At 38.9% G+C, this 21,113-nt stretch overlaps 1 protein-coding gene and 1 non-coding gene across 4 annotated transcripts in view; one reads left to right on the top strand and one right to left on the bottom strand.

Annotated features, from left to right (window-relative positions):
• KLHL13 (kelch like family member 13) overlaps positions 1–21,113 on the top strand; it is a 197,573-nt gene that overhangs the window by 23,293 nt on the left and 153,167 nt on the right. The gene's annotated exons all lie outside the window — the stretch shown is intronic.
• MIR2285BI-1 (microRNA mir-2285bi-1) lies at positions 13,570–13,630 on the bottom strand. The gene has a single exon (NR_162284.1). It is a non-coding gene; the product is annotated as a microRNA mir-2285bi-1 (primary transcript).

Here is a 21,113-nt window from a genome sequence, read left to right as displayed (position 1 = left end):
GAAAGTCCATCTCTGACACCACCCCAGCCAGGAGGGAGGGGTGTGCCTCCTTACATCCTCATGAGGGTACAAGTTTAGCCTCCCTTAAGCCTTTGGTGACATGGATATGTTTTCTGTGGTGTTTAGGTGAAATAATGTGGTTATTATCTAAAAGTGTTCTGTCCTACGGATCTGCCCTTTCCTCATCCCTTGCCTAGAGAGAGCAGGCCTTCTTTAGGATATTTTTTTTTTATTCTCTGAGCTTACTGTCGTATCTAGGTTGCTAGCCTCTTCAGCTTCACATCTCGAATAAATGAGGCTCAAAGAAAATCCAGGGAACTTACCACTGTGTTGTTACTTTGGTCCTGAGATCCCTAGCCAGTTTGCCTCTTTTTTCAACTTTTCAGAGTTTTCTTATACTTGCTTTGTATATTAATATGATTTCCATGGTTTTTAGCTGTACTTTGTAGAAATAATAGGGAAGAGCACATGTACTTTATCATAACAGCAGCAGATGTTTGACTTATTTTGGCCTTTCTAAATTCTTGTTAGTTATTAAGGTTTAATTACATCTCAAAACTTGAAACTGGAGACTTAATACAACATAGAATTTGGAGGGTTTTTTAATGCCACCTAGCTACTTTGGCAGTAATGTTATATAAAGGTATCTTTATATAGGCAACATCTCTTTAGTTTACAAGGGAAACTGTTAAGTCTAATAAATGTGTATCACACAGAGAAGAGTCTGTTTTACCTTTAAGAATTTATATTAAAACAAACAACTTGTTTGAGAGAAGGACAATAAAAGTGGAAGGATGTATAAATGACACAGATTTCACAGAGAATAAAATCTTGAGTCAGGATGTGGGACTCAGTATTACACTGAATTAAGTAATGTGATTATAATGCTTAAGTAATGATTAAACTTGCGTGTTATTACAGCATCAGTTAACTTGCAAGCACATAACTCTCGTTAAAATCCTTTGGAGACATATAATATTGGCACACATTATTGTTTTACACGCCTTGAAACAATAAATATAGATTGGATTGATTCAAAGGCTTTCTTCAACAATAAATTTTTTCAGTTCTTTAGTGTCGTACAGTGATTGTACTTTATCTTTTCTGTGGTATTCCTCTGAAGGCAACTAGAGAGCATGCCTTCAAAATAATAGCAGGAGCAAAGCTTCCCTTCCTCCTCAGTTGAAGTCCACTGATAAGGGTATAGAAAGATCCATTGGTGGCCACATAGATAAAATTTTACTTTGGATAGTAAAATATTCAGAGCTATTGTTGTTGTTGTTTAGTCGCTAAGTTGTGTTTGACTCTTTTGAGACCCTAAAGACTGCAGCCTGCCAGGCTCCTTTGTCCATGGTATTTCCCAGGCAAGAATACTGGAGTGGGTTGCCATTTCCTTCTCCAGGGGATCTTACCAAACCAGGAGTCAAACCCCGTATTCTGCTTGGCAGGCAGATTCTTTACCACTGAGCCACCTGGGAAATCCCATTAAGTGTCATGTCTTACAGTGGAAAAAAAAAAAATGAAGTCTATCATTGTGGAGTAACATTCTCATTATGTTGGGATTATACTGTATTACACTGGGATTTCACCTAATCTGTATATCATCACAGGTACATATAGGACTAGCACATTTTAGTACATGCCTCATAGAGTGGAGGAATTGAAACAGAAGGCCAGATTTAGCCCAGATTAGGGCTGAAGATTTATCACTATCACATGAATGTGTTTTCATTTACTTTCTAGTAGTGGTCAATAGAGTATTATTCCATGTTCCTTCTCAATGTAAATGTTTTGGGTGCTTTCAACTCTTTATTATTAGAGTAATGCATATATATGGCAAAACACTTAAAAAACAAAAGATATCCTTGATAAACAACAAAGGCCTACTGTAAAGCAAAGGCTTCCCTAGTAGCGCAGACAGTAAAGAATCTGCCTGCAATGCAGGAGACCCAGGTTCAATCCCTGGATTGGGAAGATCCCTTGGAGAAAGAAATGGCAACCCACTCCAGTATTCTTGCCTAGAGAATTCCATGGATAGACCATTGGGTCTCAAAGAGTCTGACACGATTGAGCGAATAACACACACACACTGTATAGCACAGGAAACTATATTCAATATCCTGTGATAGGCTATAATGGAAAAGAATAAGAAAAAGAATGTATATATATGTATAACTGACTTACTTGGCTAGACAGCAGAAATTAACACTGTCAATCAGCTGTACTTCAATTAGAAAAAAATCCCAAACCAAAAGATATCTTTGGGAAATGAATCTTCTTTCCTTAATGAAGTCACTGTTAGTTTTTTTTTTTTTTTCTTTTGGGCTGTATGTTTATAAATGTTTTCTATGCAAATAAAAATGTGTATATCATCTTTTAAATACAAAAGGGAGCAAATGATACAAACTACTTTACCCTGCTTTTTCTTTAAACTTAATGCATATTTATAGATTTTTCTGTATCAGGACATAAATAGCTACCTCATTTAACTTAAAAAATTGAGGTAAAATTCATATACCATGAAATTCAGCCTTTTCAAGTGTACAGTACAGTGATTTTTGTTGTATACTCCCAAAGTTATGCAACTATTACCACTAATTCCATAACATTTTCATCTCCCTCTCTTCCTGACAGTCACTAATCTGCTTTCTGGCTCTGTGGGTTTGCTTATTTTGGACATTTCCTTTAAATGGTATCATAACATAGGTGGCCTGTTGTGTCTCTCACTTAGCACAAGTTTTTCAAGGTTCCTTTCTGGTATATAACGGACTTAACTTCTTTTCTGATTAATATAGTCCATTGTATGGATATATACATTCAGAAAACAATGATCATGGCATCCGGTCCCATCACTTCATGGCAAGTAGATGGAGAAACAGTGGAAACAGTGGCAGACTTTATTTTTTTGGGCTCCAAAATCACTGCAGATGGTGACTGCAGCCATGAAATTAAAAGACACTTAGTCCTTGGGAGAAAGGTTATGACCAACCTAGACAGCATATTAAAAAGCAGAGATGTTACTTTGCCAACAAAGGTCTGTCTAGTCAAAGCTATGGTTTTTCCAGTAGTCATGTATGGATGTGAGAGTTGGACTATAAAGAAAGCTGAGCACCGAAGAATTGATGCTTTTGAACTATGGTGTTGGAGAATACTCTTGAGAGTCCCTTGGACTGCAGGATCCAATCAGTCCATCCTAAAGGAGATCAGTCCTGAGTGTTCATTGGAAGGACTAATGCTGAAGCTGAAACTCCAATCCTTTAACCACCTGATGCGAAGAACTGACTCACTAGAAAAGACCCTGATGCTGGGAAAGATTGAGGGCAGGAGGAGAAGGGGACGACAGAGGATGAGATGGTTGGATGGCATCACTGACTCAATGGACATCGGTTTGAGTGAACTCCAGGAGTTGGTGATGAACAGGGAGGCCTGGTGTGCTGCAGTCCGTGGGGTCGCAAAGAGTTGGACATGACTGGACTGAACTGAACTGAACTGATGGATATACCACATTTTGTTTATATAGTCATTCATTGATAGGCATTTGGGTTATTTCCATTTTTTAAGTATTATGAGGAATGCTGCCATGAACATATGTGTATAAGTTTTTATGTGGCATTTTACCTTATTATTTTTAATAACTTCATAATATTCCACCATGTGCATGTTCTATAGTTAAATAGTCTTCTACCTAGGGACATTTAGGTTAGGCCGAGACTCTGAAATTGCAAGCTGCCTTGCATATACATTTTTGTGCACATTTGTGGGATAATATTCTAAGAGGTGGAATTGCTACATCAAAAAGTATGTGTAATTTTTCATTTTGATTTATATGTTGCTTCATTGCTCTCCAAAGAGATTTCATCAGTTTATGCGTCTGAGTATCTGTCTCTTCATAACCTTTCTTATCTTTTTAATCTCTGTGACATTTGTAATGTTCACTTTTATTCCTAAAATGTTCATGTTATCCTCTCTTTGTGCCAGATGTTTGTCGCTGTTATTTAGCCCCCAAACCCCAAAACCCAACCAATCAGCTTTTGATTTTCTTGATCTTGTATTGTTTTCCATTTCATTTATTTTTGTTCTTTACGATTTCTACACTGATACTTTCTTTGATTTTATTATGTTGGATTTTTCTAGCTTATTAAACTGTGCCCAGTACATATATTTTTAGCCTTTTAAAAAAGTAATGTAAATGTTTAAGGCTATAAATTTCCTTTTAAGCTTCAACTTAGCTGCACCTCACAGGTTTTGCCATGTAGTGCTTTTTATTGTTCAATTTTAAGCATTTTCTGATTTCCATTATGATTTCTACTTTATGTGTTTAGAAGTTTTTCTTAATATTCAAACATATATTTTTAGTTATATGTTTTTAGCACAATTGCATATTGATTAGAGAATATACTCTGATTTCAGTCCTTTTGATATTTGTTGAGACTTTAGAGCCCAGTACATGGTCCATTTTTGCAAATGTTGTGTCTGTACTTGTTCTTGCCATTTGCTGAAATAATGTTCTATGAATACCCAGTAGATTAAACTTGATTTATTGTTCAGTTGCTAAGTCCTGCCTGACTCTTTGCAACCCTGTGGACTGCAGCATGCCAGGCTTCCCTTTTCTTCACTATCTCTCATAGTTTGCTCAAATTTATGTCCATTGAGTCAGTGATGCTATCTAACCACCTCATCCTCTGCTGCCCCCTTCTCCTTTTGCCTTCAGTCTTTCACAGCATCAGGGTCTTTTCCACTGCTCTTCGCATCAGGTGGCCAAAGAACTGGAGCTTCAGTTTCAGCATCAGTCTTCCAATGAATATTCAGGATTGGTTTCATTTAAGATTGGCTAGTTTGATCTCCTTGCTGTCTGAGCTTTGTCTTCCTCCTTTTTCAATTTGGAACCAGTCAGTTGTTCCATGTAAGGTTCTAACTGTTGCTTCTTGACCTGCATACAGGTTTCTCAGGATACAGGTAAGGTGGTCTGGTATTCCCATCTCTTTAAGAATTTTCCACAGTTTGTTGTGATCCACACAAAGGCTTTCAAATAGTCAATGAAGCAGAAGTAGATTTTTTCTGGAATTCCCTTCCTTTCTCTATGATCCAACAAATGATGGCAATTTGATCTTTGGTTCCTTTGCCTTTTCTAAACCCACTTTGTACACCTGGAAGTTCTCTTGATAATTGTATTCAAAGTATCTATAATGTTACTAGGTTATTTTTGTCTACTTGTTTTGTCAGTTATTGAGAAAGATGGTTTAAAATATTCCATTCTTATAGGTGAATTTTTCAGTTTCCTACTCTCCTTCAGTTAGTTTTGCTTTCAGTTTTCAGGCTGTGTATTAAGGGCATAAAAGCTGAGGATTGTTTTACCTTCCTGGTGAATTGAAACTTTCATCGTGATGTGGTCTAAAGGAGAAGAAACCTCCATCTATTCTGCTTCTCCTTTCTCTTTTCTTCTCCAGTAGCATCCTCACTTCACACACCTGGCTGTGGAAATGACAGTTGATTGAGTGAAAGTTCAACCCCATCTATTGGATGTAGTAACCACAGTATTTGTAATTCCCCAAATGTGGACTTTCACCAGAAGAGTGTCTTAAAAGATTGAGGGAAGTAATTCTGAAAGTTAAGGGGAGGGACATTTGGTAAACAGTGATTAAGGCTTCCTAACTAACAGTATTAAGTTGGCTTCTCCAATTGTATCTCTACCTCCTGTGTATATCTCTACCTCACTTCTAGCAGCCATCACTACCTGTTTCATCCTTGCTGATAGTTTTTATGTTTGTCTGTTTCTGTGCCACTCCCTTGTGTATTTGTCAAGGAGGTCACTGTAGATCAATTCATATAGTTTCAAAGCTTCAAGGGACTTTTGAAGATGTTTTAAGTTGTCCCTTCCTACCCCCAGTATACTTTATAGATAAGGAAATGGAGTTCTTGATAGGTGAATTAACTTTTTCAGAGTTACAACTTTTAGCAGAGTGGAGATTAGAAACAAAGCTCCCTCTCTGTCCTCCCCATCCCATATTTCCTGATTTTTTTTCCCATTTGAGGTTCCCATTAAAGTCACAGAGTTGGCAGTCTGCTGAATTACTGAAATCTTCTACCTATATAAACTGCTATGAGTTATTTTGTCTTTGGACTGTCCTTGACACAAAAGGACACTATGACCTCAGCTGAAATGTTGGTTCTAGCTAAGGGTTTGTTTGTGAAGTGAAACCTCAACCATAAATCTGTCAGCTTTTTCAGTTTAGCCACTCTTGTAGCTTGAGACAAAGCTGGTTCTCAAAGAATCCAGAACTTCTTCAAATGCATATTTATTAAGTCTCACCTGGCAGCAGGCATCCACATGAATTTCATCTAGTGAAATAAATCTGTTGGGCTTCATTCTGCTATAGTGATTTCACTGTATTGCTCTTAATAAATTGCTTTTTCTTCACTTATCATGCAAACTGCCAGGATATTTTCTGTGGATGTTCCACTCCTTTGGATTATGGTAGTGCTTGGTATATGAACTCACTGGGGCTGATGGCCTTACCATTAGTAAGTCCTGTGTATCCTTCAGGCAGGCCATTGAATTTATGACCATGACAGACATTTTCCACTGGTGATTTTGTAAGAACTTATCATCAGTTTGTAAATTCCATGTGAATGCTCTGTGCCCATAATTATTATTTATGTATGAAAACTGAGTTCTAGTAAATTCATTTTTATTCACCCCCTTCCCCTGCCAACTCTCAGCATAAAAGTCTGATAGGATGTACTTTGGCTTGTGTGGATGGTTCTCTTCCTTTCTTTTCTGCTCCCCTACCCTACCATGTATACTTTTAATTCTCTCTAAATTTCCCTTTCTCCTCTGGAGAGCCTCTCTGCATACTGAGAGTTGGTGATGGAATGCACTACACATGCAGACAGTATGAAAGAAGATAATGCTTGGAGAAGTACTGGTCCCGCCCCTTGGATTAGAGAAGTGTTCAGATGGTTGAAGCAGTTTGTTTCAGTGTCTCAGATCCTTGCTCTTCTCCAAAGTGCAGTATACTCTAGTTAGTTCTTGTGTCCTTAAACCTTCTCAGATGTGATACAAACTGATCTTAGTCTTCAGTAGACAATGTGTAGGCATTAACTAGGCAAAATGGGGGAAGGTGGGGGTCATTGTGGGCTGAGGTAGCCTTATAAGGGAGATAAAGCATGAACTAGGGCCAGAAACTCAGTGTGTGCTGGCGGTGAAGAGTGGTGAGAATTAGCAAGGGACCAGGTTGTCACTGAAAGCTTTATATATAACTCTAAAGAGTTTAGATTTTATACTGAAGATACCAGAGAGCCACTGTAATGTCATTAAGGGGAGAAGTGCCTTTCAGAATGGCCTTTTAGCAATACTACTCAGGCTACCATTTGTGAAAAGCACTGAAGGAAGGAAAGTCCAGAGATAAATTAGTTAGAAAGCTGACATAGTAATCTAAGCTATATATGTGTCAAATCTAAGATCTAAGAGAGTATAGATGGAGGAAGAGGGTGGATTTTCAAAATAATTTTATTTATTTTAGACTTCATTGGGTCTTTGTTGTGTCGTGGGCTTTCTCTAGTTGCAGCGAGTGGGGTCTGCTGTCTAGTTGCAGTGCGTAGACTTCTCTTTGTGGTGGCTTCTATTATCGCGGATCATGGGCTCTAGGGCACATGGGCTTCCATTGTGGGTCCTGAGTTCTAGAGCACAGGCTCAATAGTTCTGGTGCATCAGCTTAGTTGCTCTGTGGCATGTGGGATCTAGCCAGATCAGGGATCAAACCCAGGTCTCTTGCATTGGTAAGTGGTTTCTTCACCACTGAGTCACCAGGGAAGCCCAAGGATGGATTTAAAAGCCAGTTGAAGGCTTCACAACTTGAATGCATGAAGGAGTGAGAAAGTGGGGAAGAGTAAAGATTGAAGCCCAGATTTCTGGCTTGCACTTGCTTGGAACATCTGCCATCCCTAGTGCCAGAGAATACAAGAGGAGAAGGGACGAGAAAATCAAATCATGTCAATAGTATGAAGAGTTAAATTCGAAACATGGTAAAATCAGAGCACTTTTCTGCCACCCAAGTTACCTAGTAGACAGCTAGATCTGTGGCTCTGGATCTCAGAAGAGGTCTTGGATGAAAAAAAATACAATAATTTTATGTTACGTGCTTTTTACCACAAGAAAAATAGTTTAAAATCAGTGCTTTATTTTTTTATTAATAAATTTTATTAATTTATTTATTAATTTTTAAAAAAATTTTATTTTTAAACTTTACATAATTGTATTAGTTTTGCCAAATATCAAAATGAATCTGCCACAGGTATAAAACTTACTTTAGAAGTTGTCAGCAAGCAGGTACTCCTTGAAGCCAAGGGGATGAATGAGATTGCTTGCCTAGGGTATGTAAAGTGAGAAGGACAGAAATATAAGACCAGATTATTGGAACCACCAACATTGTAGATAGAACTGGGCAGAGGACATGGAGATCTAAAACAGTGGCATGAGGACAACCAGAAGACCAAGAGTGAGTGGGTTTAGAAAGCGGCAAAAGAATTGTTTAGAGTGGTCGTCGATGTCATGCTGCAGAGATGACAGGTCAAAAAGGAGTGAACGTGCTCGTTGACCTGAATGAATTTTAGCTACTAGAACTTCTTAGTGACCTTGGTTGATGAGAGCGGTTTCATGTCCTACCCTATTTTGAAAATAAATTGTGTTTTTCCAGCCTTCTCTACTGGAGACATCTTTGTATTGTCCACAGTACTTTATACATAGTAAGCACTCAATGAATATTTGTTGACTTAATAAATTTGAATGTGATCTTACTCGCTGTTAGGAGAAATGCTAACTGAAGTCTGGGTATTCTTTGCTAACAATTCACTATTTGGTGGACAGAGTGATTGCTAGATTCTCCCTCTATGTCATAAGATATTTGTGGAAGAAGTCATAAAATTCTTAGTTGAAATAGTTGACAGTTTCTAATTTTATGTTTTATTTGAGCACTAGAGTATTTTAGCATTTGAGATTATTAATACTTACATTTTGATTTTGAAACTGTTTTTTTCTCTTCTGTTTCTTCTTGATATATTGAAATCTCAGTTTCAGTTGAGGTCACTTCTACCATATTTGGAAAGAGCAGCATAGGAAGACAATGTGTGTTCTAGGAGTAAGGTTATTTTTGAAAGGAGCCCTTCTGTGATTTTTTTTTTTTAATGTGCTGCAATGTAGCAAAATTGCAATATAAATTGTTATGTATGATTTGGGTTTATCTTCAACTATAAAAGAGCTTTTGGGCATTTTCATCATTGGATAATTTGGTTTATCTGATCGCCATACCTTGGGCTTCTGGAATGTTATCATTTAGTTAGAACTTAGCCTGAGCTTGTATAGCTTATCTTAGATAAAGTTTCCTTTCAAAGAACGTAGCTCACACTGTAGTAGCACTGAGGAGAAGGACTGGCAGGAGAGAGGTGTGGAGTATTGTCTAGAGAAAAGGGCATGGTATGGTTAATGTTATGTGTCAGTTTGATTGTTTGATCAAACATTATTTTAGATGTTTCCTTTGGAGTTATTTTTTTACATGAGATTAACTTATAAATCAGTAGACTCTTGAGTAAAGTAGATTATACTGCATAATGTAGGTGGGTCTTATCCAATCATTTGAATAGAAAAAGATTGATCTACCCCTTAGAATTATAGATACCAAGGGAAACTTTCATGCAAAGATGGGCTCAATAAAGGACAGAAATGGTATGGACCCAACAGAAGCAGAAGGTATTAAGAAGATGTGGCAAGAATACACACAAGAACTGTACAAAAAAAGAGCTTTATGAACAAGATAATCACGATGGTGTGATCACTCACCTAGAGGCAGACATCCTGGAATGTTAAGTGGGCCTTAGAAAGCATCACTATGAACAAAGCTAGTGGAGGTGACGGAATTCCAGTTGAGCTATTTCAAATCCTGAAAGATGATGCTGAGAAAGTTCTGCCCTCAGTATGCCAGCAAATTTGGAAAACTGAGCAGTGGCCACAGGACTGGAAAAGGTCAGTTTTCATTCCAGTCCCAAAGAAAGGCATTGCCAAAGAAGGCTCAAACTACTGCACAATTGCACACATCTCACACGCTAGCAAAGTAATGCTCAAAATTCTCCAAGCCAGGCTTTAGCAATATGTGAACCGTGAACTTGCAGATGTTCAAGCTGGTTTTAGAAAAGGCAGAGGAACCAGAGATCAAATTGCCAACATCCGCTGAATCATGGAAAAAGCAAGAGAGTTCCAGAAAAACATCTATTTCTGCTTTATCGACTATGCCAAAGCCTTTGACTGTGTGGATCACAATAAACTGTGGAAAATTCTGAAAGAGAGGGGAATACCAGACCACCTGACCTGCCTCTTGAGAAACCTATATGCAGGTCAGGAAGCAACAGTTAGATCTGGATATGGACAACAGACTGGTTCCAAATAGGAAAAGGAGTACGTCAAGGCTGTATATTGTCACCCTGCTTATTTAACTTCTATTCAGAGTACATCATGAGAAACGTTGAGTTGGAAGAAACACAAGCTGGAATCAAGATTGCCAGGAGAAATATCAATAACCTCAGATATGCAGATGACACCACTCTTGTGGCAGAAAGTGAAGAGGAACTAAAAAGCCTCTTGATGAAAGTGAAAGAGGAGAGTGAAAAAGTTGGCTTAAAGCTCAACATTCAGAAAACGAAGATCATGGCATCTGGTCCCATCACTTCATTGGAAATAGATGGGGAAACAGTAGAAACAGTGTCAGACTTTATTTTTCTGGGCTCCAGAATCACTGCAGATGGTTAGTGCAGCCATGAAATTAAAAGACGCTTACTCCTTGGAAGGAAAGTTATGACCAAACTGTCTATATAGCATATTGAAAAGCAGAGACATTACTTTGCCAACAAAGGTCTGTCTAGTCAAGGCTATGGTTTTTCCAGTGGTCAGGTATGGATGTGAGAGTTGGACTGTGAAGAAAGCTGAGCACTGAAGAATTGATGCTTGTGAACTGTGGTGTTGGAGAAGACTCTTGAGAGTCCCTTGGACTGCAAGGAGATCCAACCAGTCCATTCTAAAGGAGATCAGTCCTGGGTGTTCTTTGGAAGGAATGATGCTAAAGCTGAAACTCCAGTACTTTGGCCACCTCATGCGAAGGGTTGACTCACTGGAAAAGACTCTGATGCTGGGAGGGATTGGGGGCAGGAGCAGAAGGGGACGTCAGAGGATGAGATGGCTGGATGGCATCACTGACTCGATGGACGTGAGTCTGGGTGAACTCTGGGAGTTGGTGATGGACAGGGAGGCCTGGTGTGCTGCATTTCATGAGGTCACAAAGAGTCGGACATGACTGAGTGACTGAATTGAACTGAACCCCTTAGAAAGGAGAATTCTGTCCCCCAGAGGCTACCTTCCAGGCCAGGCTTCAGTATCATCTCTTCCCTGGGTCTCCAGCCTTCCAGCCTTCACAATTGTGACTCAGTTCCTTAAAATCTGTGTGTGTGTATTTAAAAATAATAAAATATATAATAAAAATATAAACTATATGTTTATATATTATATAAAATGTATAAATGTATATTTTACAATATGTAGCATATCTTTATAGATATATACTATTTTACATCTTTCTATATTATACTATGTATTATACAAATACTATATCTTATACAGATATATATGTCTATATACCTATATATATACACACATGCATACTCATTGCTTCTGTTCTCTGGAGACCCTTGACTATTACAGGGCAAAAATACTTGTGCTTTATTATTTTGAGTATTTTGTTTTTCATGTCTACTTCTGTTTCCTTTTTATCTGGTGCTTTCTGGAATCATGTGACACACTTGTATACAGATGCAGGGACCTTATTGTGTATACAGTCGTCCCTCAGTATTTGCTGGAGATTGGTTCCAGGGACCCTTACAGATACCAAAATCCTCAATGCTTTTTTCAAGCCCCTTATAGAAAATGGCCTAGCACAGAGAATACAGTCTCACCTCTGATCCATGGGGTTCACATCAGAGAATACCAAGGGCTAACTGAACAGCAAGATACGCTGCTAGCTATTGTGGTGGCTCCCAGATGAACGAGGCTCTTTGCTCTTGAGGAGTTGAAGACGAAATGCTCAGACATCTGTGATATAAAGCAGATCATGATCAATTCTGGAAGAGAGAGCTAATCAACTGTGCAGAGGAAATTCGCTGGCAATGATGACTTTTGGGCTGGTCCATAAGAATGGGTGGAGTTTAAATTTCTGCCTTGTAGAGGAAATCAAGTTGTTTAAGAGCTTATCCCAGAAAGAGGGGACACAGGACTAAAAAAGTAGGGGTGCATTGGGAATAAGAGAACATTCTGTACAGAGACATCTTCAGAATCAAATGGACCTTAGAAAAGAGACAAGCTGCTGTTTCCTCTCAGCGGCTGCGGTTTGGATTGAATGTGAGCCAATGCTGGTACACACCTCTTCGGTTTTCTTCCATTAGAGGTGCTTCTCTCTGGTGACATCACAGCCTTATTATTGAGTCTGATCTGTCACACTGTCTGGGACTGACTTCATTTTACCTTAGGGTTCAGTGTCACTCGGGATGGAAAAAAAATGCAGCTTGGGATTCAAAAGTCTACTTCATAATTGTGCTCAGGGCTTATCTCTTTGTGGTCATGAGGGTCTGCAGCTTCCTGTGAACGTGGCTACTGGAATTCTCTGAGAGTAGTTTTTCTTTGCTTGAAAGGTATTGTGTAATGACTCAAGTGGGATCGTATTTGTCAAAGTGCTTTATAAACTGAAGGACTGAACAAATAGACGCAGGCATTATCAAAAGGGTGATGATGTTTTTTCTAGAAACAGTGAATGCTCTTAGTATCATATAAGTTTTTGAGCAAGGACCTTACTGTAACTTTCTGCAGTGGAATATTGGTATAACTGGTTTTACAACAGTTTTTGTTTGCCTTTTCCAGAACCTCATATAAATGGAATCATACACTATTCAGTCTTATGATTCTGGCTCTTTTACTTAGCATAATACCTTTGAGATTCATCAAAATTGTTGCATGTATCAATAATTTGTTCCTTTATATTACTGAGTAATATTTTTTGGTGTGAGCGTATTTGTTTGCTCAATTTGTTTGCTGAAGAACACTCAAGCTGTTTTCAGTTTGAGGTGACTATAAAAAGAGCTGCCATAAACATTTGTTTACAGATTTTTATTTGAACACAAGCTTTCATTTCTTAGGGTAAATATCTTGGGGTAGGATTCATCATATGGTATATGTGTGTTTAACTTTATAAGAAAATGCAAAGTTATTCTCTGGGTTGGTACCATTTTTCTACTTCTAGCAGCAATTTATGAGAATTTCAGTTTCTCAGCATCTTTGCCAGCACTGTGGTATTGTGTTTGTTTTTGTTTTTTAATTTTAGCCATTCTAGTAGGTAGGTGTTGGTATCTCACTGTGCTTATTTCTTTTAAGCAAATGAGTCCTATTTTATGTAAATTATTCTCTGCTAGCACCTTGGTACTAGTTTTGTTGTTTTGTTTAAACTTTTAGCCTTTCTATTAGGTAGTAGTATTAGGTTGGCCAAAAAGTTCATCTGGGCTTTTTCATAGCATCTTATGGGAAAACCCAAGCAAACTTTTTGGCCAACCTGGTATTATCTCATTGTATTTTTTTAATGAGTGAATTTTTAATATGTAAATCATAACCAATAATTGATTATTTTTAAAAAGTTCCAGCAGCAAAGTAGGAGAAAATGATACTCATAAAAGTGACTAAGGATGCATATCTAAAGTAGAAAAATAATTCACAAAATTGAAAAGAAAAGCACAAATCAATTAAACTTCAGTAAAATACAGTTTTTAAAAAAGAAAGCAAAACACAAACAGCGCAAGTGATTGAAATGGTAAATCCACAGAAAAAGAGGGAGGAATAGCCAATAAGTATAAAACTCAGCCTCACTAGTGAAATATCAGGAAAAATTCAGTGAGGCTTTAAAAAAAGTGTCATCAGGTAGGTCCAGGGGATGGGCAGATAATTAAGCTCACTTACTCTTCCTGAGGATATCAATTAGTATGGCCTTAGGAACAATTTCTAGTATTTGTAAAAACAATACAAACAACCTTCATTCCAGTGACTCTGCTTTGAAGAGTGGATCCAATAGAGTCTTTCACCTGTGTGTACACATGTATGTGTCAACTGAAGAAAAATGTACAACCTAAAGTTAAGGTGTTTTTTTTTTTAATGTGGACCATTTGTAAAGTCTTTATTGAATTTGATACAGTATTGTTTCTGTTTTATGTTTTGGCTTTTTGCCACAAGGCATGTGGATCTTAGCTCCCTGGCCAGGGATCAAACCTGTACCCCTGCATTGGAAGGCAAAGTCTTAACCACTGGACCACCAGGAAGTCTCTAAAGTTAAGTTTTATTGGGGGATCTTACTGAGGACTATAGTTTGGGACAGCCTCTCAGATAGCTCTGACAAACTGCTCTGAAGAGGTAGGGGAGGAGCCAGGATATATGTGAATTTTAGGGGTTGGGAAATACATATAGTTAATCTTGGTAAAAAGACCACTGCTATCACAAGAGAAACAGACATCTCAAGTTAATGATTTTAGTGCTTTTCTGTGGGAAGATGCAAGGGTCTGGGTTCACTGAAATTATTGCATAGATATGAATCTTAACTATCTAGGGCCAATATCCAAAGCATAGAATGTTTTCCTTTTTTTTTTTTCTTCTTCTTCTGGATTCCTCTCAGGGCATACCTTCAGGGGACCAGCTGCAATGGCTGATGGTTTGAGGTAGGCAACATTCTTTGTTTATTGGACTGGCACGCAACATTCCCTTCTCACATGGTGAATCAGAATTTTATATAAAGTACAATATAATACAAGTCAGTTTAGTTCAATTGAGTCGCTCAGTCGTGTCCGACTCTTTGTGACCCCATGAATTGCAGCACGCCAGGCCTCCCTGTCCATCACCATCTCCAGGAGTTCACTCAGACTCATGTCCATCGAGTCAGTGATGCCATCCAGCCATCTCATCCTCTGACGTCCCCTTCTCCTCCTGCCCCCAATCCCTCCCAGCATCAGAGTCTTTTCCAATGAGTCAACTCTTCGCATGAGGTGGCCAAAGTACTGGAGTTTCAGCTTTAGCATCATTCCTTCCAAGGAAATCCCAGGGCTGATCTCCTTCAAAATGGACTGGTTGGATCTCCTTGCAGTCCAAGGGACTCTCAAGAGTCTTCTCCAACAACACAGTTCAAAAGCATCAATTCTTTGGTACTCAGCCTTCTTCACAGTCCAACTCTCACATCCATACATGACCACAGGAAAAACCATAGCCTTGACTAGACAGACCTTTGTTGGCAAAGTAATGTCTCTGCTTTTGAATATGCTGTCTATGTTGGTCATAACTTTCCTTCCAAGGAGTAAGCGTCTTTTCATTTCATGGCTGCAGTCACCATCTGCAGTGATTTTGGAGCCCCCAAAAATAAAGTCAGCCACTGTTTCCACTGTTTCCCCATCTGTTTCCCATGAAGTAATGGGACTGGATGCCATGATCTTCATTTTCTGAATGTTGAACTTTAAGCCAACTTTTTCACTCTCCTCTTTCACTTTCATCAAGAGGCTTTTGAGTTCCTCTTCACTTTCTGCCATAAGGGTGGTGTCATCTGCATATCTGAGGTTATTGATATTTCTCCCGGCAATCTTGATTCCAGCTTGTGTTTCTTCCAGCCCAGCGTTTCTCATGATGTACTCTGCATATAAGTTAAATAAACAGGGTGACAACATACAGCCTTGATGTACTCCTTTTCCTATTTGGAACCAGTCTGTTGTTCCATGTCCAGTTCTAACTGTTGCCTCCTGACCTGCATACAGATTTCTTAAGAGACAGATCAGGTGGTCTGGTATTCCCATCTCTTTAAGAATTTTCCACAGTTCATTGTGATTCACACAGTCAAAGGCTTTGGCATAGTCAATAAAGCAGAAATAGATGTTTTTCTGGAACTCTCTTGCTTTTTCGATGATCCAGCGGATGTTGGCAATTTGATCTTTGGTTCCTCTGTAACTATTGGAAACTTCCTAAGTTTGTCCCAATGGGAAAATGGGTAGAGGATTATTTTATTGCATTCACTTGCATCTACCTAGTGACTAATAATTTTGAGCATCTTTTCATGTGCTTCTTGGTTATTATTACATCTTTTGGTTAAGTATATGTTCAGATTGTTTGCTCATTAAAATAAGATTGTATTATCTTTATTGTTGAATTGTAATTGTTCTTTATAGATTCTGGATGCAAATCCTTTATTAGATTTGTGGTTTGCAAATATTTTTTCCTTAGTTTATGGCTTGTTTTCATTCTTTTGATGGTATAAAGGCCAGTTTATCAATTTTTTCTCTCTTGGATTTTGCTTTTCATGGCATAGGTATAAAATCTTTGCCTAACCCAAGATCCTGAAGATTTTCTCCTATCTGTTCTTCCAGAAGTTTTATAGATTTGCATTTTGTATTTAGTTATGTGATCTATTTTGGGTTAGCTTATAATTTTATTTCCTAGAAATAATTTCATTTGTTTTAACTCAGAGAATAAATATGCTATAGGAGTACAATTGTAGGAGCTATTGTCTCTGGTTGGTATTTTGGAAGCATGGATTTGTCAATGACTTTTAAGCTCTTTGACCTTGCCAAGAAATATAGGGGACTTTGTGAGTTACTCAAAAGTGAGTATACCTAAAACAAAAGTTTCATGAAAAAATATTTACCCTAAATTATCAGTGTTTACCCTTACTACTTTTCCCCCAGCAATTCTGTTTCATTAAAAACAAGTGCTCATCCTGACCCATTAAACATATTTCATTTCTCTCTAATGGGTCCAGGTCAGTTGAAAAACATTGACTTAACTACCTTAATGGGAACTCAAAACCATCACCACCTCCACTTACATAACTTATTGCCCTTTTCCTTCTGTTAAGTAATAATCCTTTTCATTGTTTCTCTAATCACAATTTAATTGTTAGTATAACTTAAACATTTTTTACCTGGTACTGCCAGCCATGTTGTCACACAATAGCAGTAAGTAGAGCAGTTTTTCCAGCTTTATTGAGACATGAGTCATACATAATATTGTGTAAGTTTAATACGTTATCTTGATACACTTACATATTGCACAATGAATATTACCATAGAGTTAGTTAACACCTCCACCATGTTACATAATTACCATTTGTTTTTGTGGTAAGAACATTTAAGATCTACTCTCTTAGCAGCTTTCAAGTATACAGTGCTGTTGTTGTTCAGTCACTCAGTCATGTCTGACTCTTTGTGACCCCATGGACTGCAGAATGCCAGGCTTCCCTGTCCTTAATCATCTCCCAGAGCTTGCTTAAACTCATGTCCATTGAGTCAGTGATGCCGTCTAACCATCTCTTCCTTTGTTGTCCCCTTCTCCTCCTGCCCTCATTCTTTCCCAACATCAGGGTCTTTACCAATAAGTTGGCTCTTCGCATCAGGTGGCCAAAGTACTGGAGCTTCAGCATCAGTCCTTCCAATGAATATTCAGGATTAATTTACTTTAGGATTGATTGATCTGATCTTGCAGTCTAAGGGACTCTCAAGAGTCTTCTCCAACACCACAGTTCAAAACCATCAATTCTTCAGCACTCACCCTTCTTTAAGGTTCAACTCTCACATCCATACATGACTACTGGAAAAACTGTAGCTTTGACTAGACAGACCTTTGTTGGCAAAGTAATGTCTCTGCTTTTTAATATGCTGTCTAGGTTTGTCATAGCTTTTCTTCCAAGGAGCAAGCGTCTTTTAATTTCATGGCTGCAGTCACTATCTGCAGTGATATTGAAGCCCAAGAAAATAAAAGTCTGTCACTGTTTCCATTGTTTCCCCATTTATTTGCCATGAAATGATGAGACCTGATGCCATGATCTTTGTTTTTTGAATGTTGTGTTTTAAGCCAGCTTTTTCACTCTCTTCTTTCAACTTCATCTAGAGGCTCTTTAGTTCCTCTTCGCTTTCTGCCATAAGGGTGGTGTCATCTACATATCTGAGGTTATTGATATTTCTCCCAGCAATCTTGATTCCAGCTTGTGTTTCATCCAGCCTGGTAAATATACAGTGAGTATCGTTAATTATAATCACAGTGCTGTATATTCGATTCCCAGACTTTATTTATCTTTTAAACCTTTGACCAACATCTCCCCATTTCCGTGACCCCCAAAGTTTCTTTTAATTGTAAGTAACAGAAACACAGGACTGGAGAGAGATGAGTATGAGGGGAAGGGGCAAGGGCCCAGGAACCTCGGCAGCTATTCTCAGGTTCTGTTAGCATTTGCGTTTTGGGCTGCATTGGCTTTATTGTGAATTAAGCAGGGCAAAGGCTAACAGAATTTTGCCAAGAGAACGCACTGGTTATAGCAAACACCCTCTTCCAACAATACAAAGAAGACTACACATGGACATCACCAGATGGTCAGCACTGAAATCAGATTGATTATATTCTTTGTAGTCAAAGATGGAGAAACTCTATTATATTCTTTGCAGCCAAAGATGGGAAAGCTCTGTATATACAGTCAGCAAAAACAAGACCAGGGGCTGACTGTGGCTCAGATCATGAACTCCTTATTGCCAAATTCAGACTTAACAGAAGAAAGTAGGGAAAACCAATAGACCATTCAGGTATGACGTAAATCAAATCCCTTATGATTATACAGTGGAAGTGAGAAACAGATTTAAGGGACTAGATCTGATAGAGTGCTTGATGAACTATGGATGGAGGTTCATGACATTGTACAGCAGACAGGGATCAAGACCATCCCCATGGAAAAGAAATGCAAAAAAGCAAAATGGCTGTCTGAGGAGGCCTTACAAATCGCTGTGAAAAGAAGAGAAGCAAAAAGTAAAAGGAGAAAAGGAAAGATATAAGCATCTGAATGCAGAGTTCCAAAGAATAGCAAGGAGAGATAAGAAAGCCTTCCTCAGCAATCAATGCAAAGAAGTAGAGGAAAACAACAGAATGGGAAAGACTAGAGATCTCTTCAAGAAAATTAGAGATACCAAGGGAACATTTCATGCAAAGATGGGCTTGATAAAGGACAGAAATGGTACGAACCTAACAGAAGCAGAAGATATTAAGAAGAGGTGGCAAGAATACACAGAAGAACTGTACAAAAAAGATCTTCACGACCCAGATAATCACGATGAAGTGATCGATGACCTAGAGCCAGACATCCTGGAATGTGAAGTCAAGTGGGCCTTAGAAAACATCACTACGAACAAAGCTAGTGGAGGTGATGGAATTCCAGTTGAGCTATTGCAAATCCTGAAAGATGATGCTGTGAAAGTGCTGCACTCAATATGCCAGCAAATCTGGAAAACTCAGGAGCGGCCACAGGACTGGAAAAGGTCAGTTTTCATTCCAATCCCAAAGAAAGGCCATGCCAAAGAATGCTCAAACTACTGCACAATTGCACTCATCTCACACGCTAGCAAAGTAATGCTCAAAATTCTCCAAGCCAGGCTTTAGCAATATGTGAACCGTGAACTTGCAGATGTTCAAGCTGGTTGCCAACATCCGCTGGATCATGGAAAAAGCAAGAGAGTTCCAGAAAAGCATCTATTTCTGCTTTATTGACTATGCCAAAGCCTTTGACTGTGTGGATCACAGTAAACTGTGGAAAATTCTGAAAGAGGTTGAGAAATTTGTATGCAGGTCAGGAATCAACAGTTAGAACTGGACATGGAACAACAGACTGGTTCCAAATAGGAAAAGGAGTTCGTCAAGGCTGTATATTGTCACCTTGTTTATTTAACTTATATGCAGAGTACATCATGAGAAATGCTGGACTGGAAGAAACACAAGCTGGAATCAAGATTGCCGGGAGAAATATCAATAACCTCAGATATGCAGATGACACCACCCTTATGGCAGAAAGTGAAGAGAAACTAAAAAGCCTTTTGATGAAAGTGAAAGTGGAGAGTGAAAAAGATGGCTTAAAGCTCAACATTCAGAAAAGGAAGATCATGGCATCTGGTCCCATCACTTCATGGGAAACAGATGGGGAAACAGTGGAAACAGTGGCTGACTTTATTTTTCTGGGCTCCAGAATCACTGCAGATGGTGACTGCAGCCATGACATTAAAAGATGCTTACTCCTTGGAAGGAAAGTTATGATCAGTCTAGATAGCATATTGAAAAGCAGAGACATTACTTTGTCCACAAAGGTCCGTCTAGTCAAGGCTATGGTTTTTCCAGTGGTCATGTATGGATGTGAGAGTTGGACTGTGAATAAAGCTGAGCACCGAAGAATTGATGCTTTTGAACTGTGTTGTTGGAGAAGACTCTTGAGAGTCCCTTCGACTGCAAGGAGATCCAATCAGTCCATCCTAAAGGAAATTAGTCCTGAATATTCATTGGAAGGACTGATGCTGAAGCTGAAACTCCGATAGTTTGGCCACCTGATGCGAAGAACTGACTCACTAGAAAAGACCCTGATGCTGGGAAAGATTGAGGGCAGGAGGAGAAGGGGACGACAGAGGATGAGATGGTTGGATGGCATCACCGACTCAATGGACATGGGTTTGAATGAAGTCCGGGAGTTGGTGATGGACAGGGAGGCCTGGCGTGCTGCAGTCCATGGGGTCTCAAAGAGTTGGACAGGACTGAGCAACTGAACTGAACTGGCTTCATTGTTGTTTCTTTTTGTGTGAGTTGTTCATTTCTCTCCTTTTCTCTCTCTCTCTGAAGACTGACTTTCTCTGATTCTCTTTGCACTTGACTGCCCCAAGACCTTGAGTTTAATTTTAGCCAGACTAGGATTGCTCTGGGAGAAGGCAATGGCACCCGACTTCAGTACTCTTGTCTGGAAAATCCCATTGGGAGAGGAGCCTGGTGGATTAAAGTCCATGGGGTCGTTAAGAGTCGGACATGACTGAGCAACTTCACTTTCACTTTTTACTTTCATGCATCGGAGAAGAAAATGGCAACCCAGTTCAGTGTTCTTGCCTGGAGAATCCCAGGGACGGGGGAGCCTGGTGGGCTGCCATCTATGGGGTCACACACAGTCAGACACGACTGAAGCAACTTAGCAGCAGCAGCAGCAGCAGCAGGATTG

The sequence above is a fragment of the Bos taurus genome, chromosome X (assembly GCF_002263795.3).
Source record: "Bos taurus isolate L1 Dominette 01449 registration number 42190680 breed Hereford chromosome X, ARS-UCD2.0, whole genome shotgun sequence".
NCBI classification, from domain to species: Eukaryota; Metazoa; Chordata; class Mammalia; order Artiodactyla; family Bovidae; genus Bos; species Bos taurus.
The sequence above is the reverse complement of the archived record's forward strand: the minus strand, read 5'-3'. Positions and strand labels throughout refer to the sequence as shown.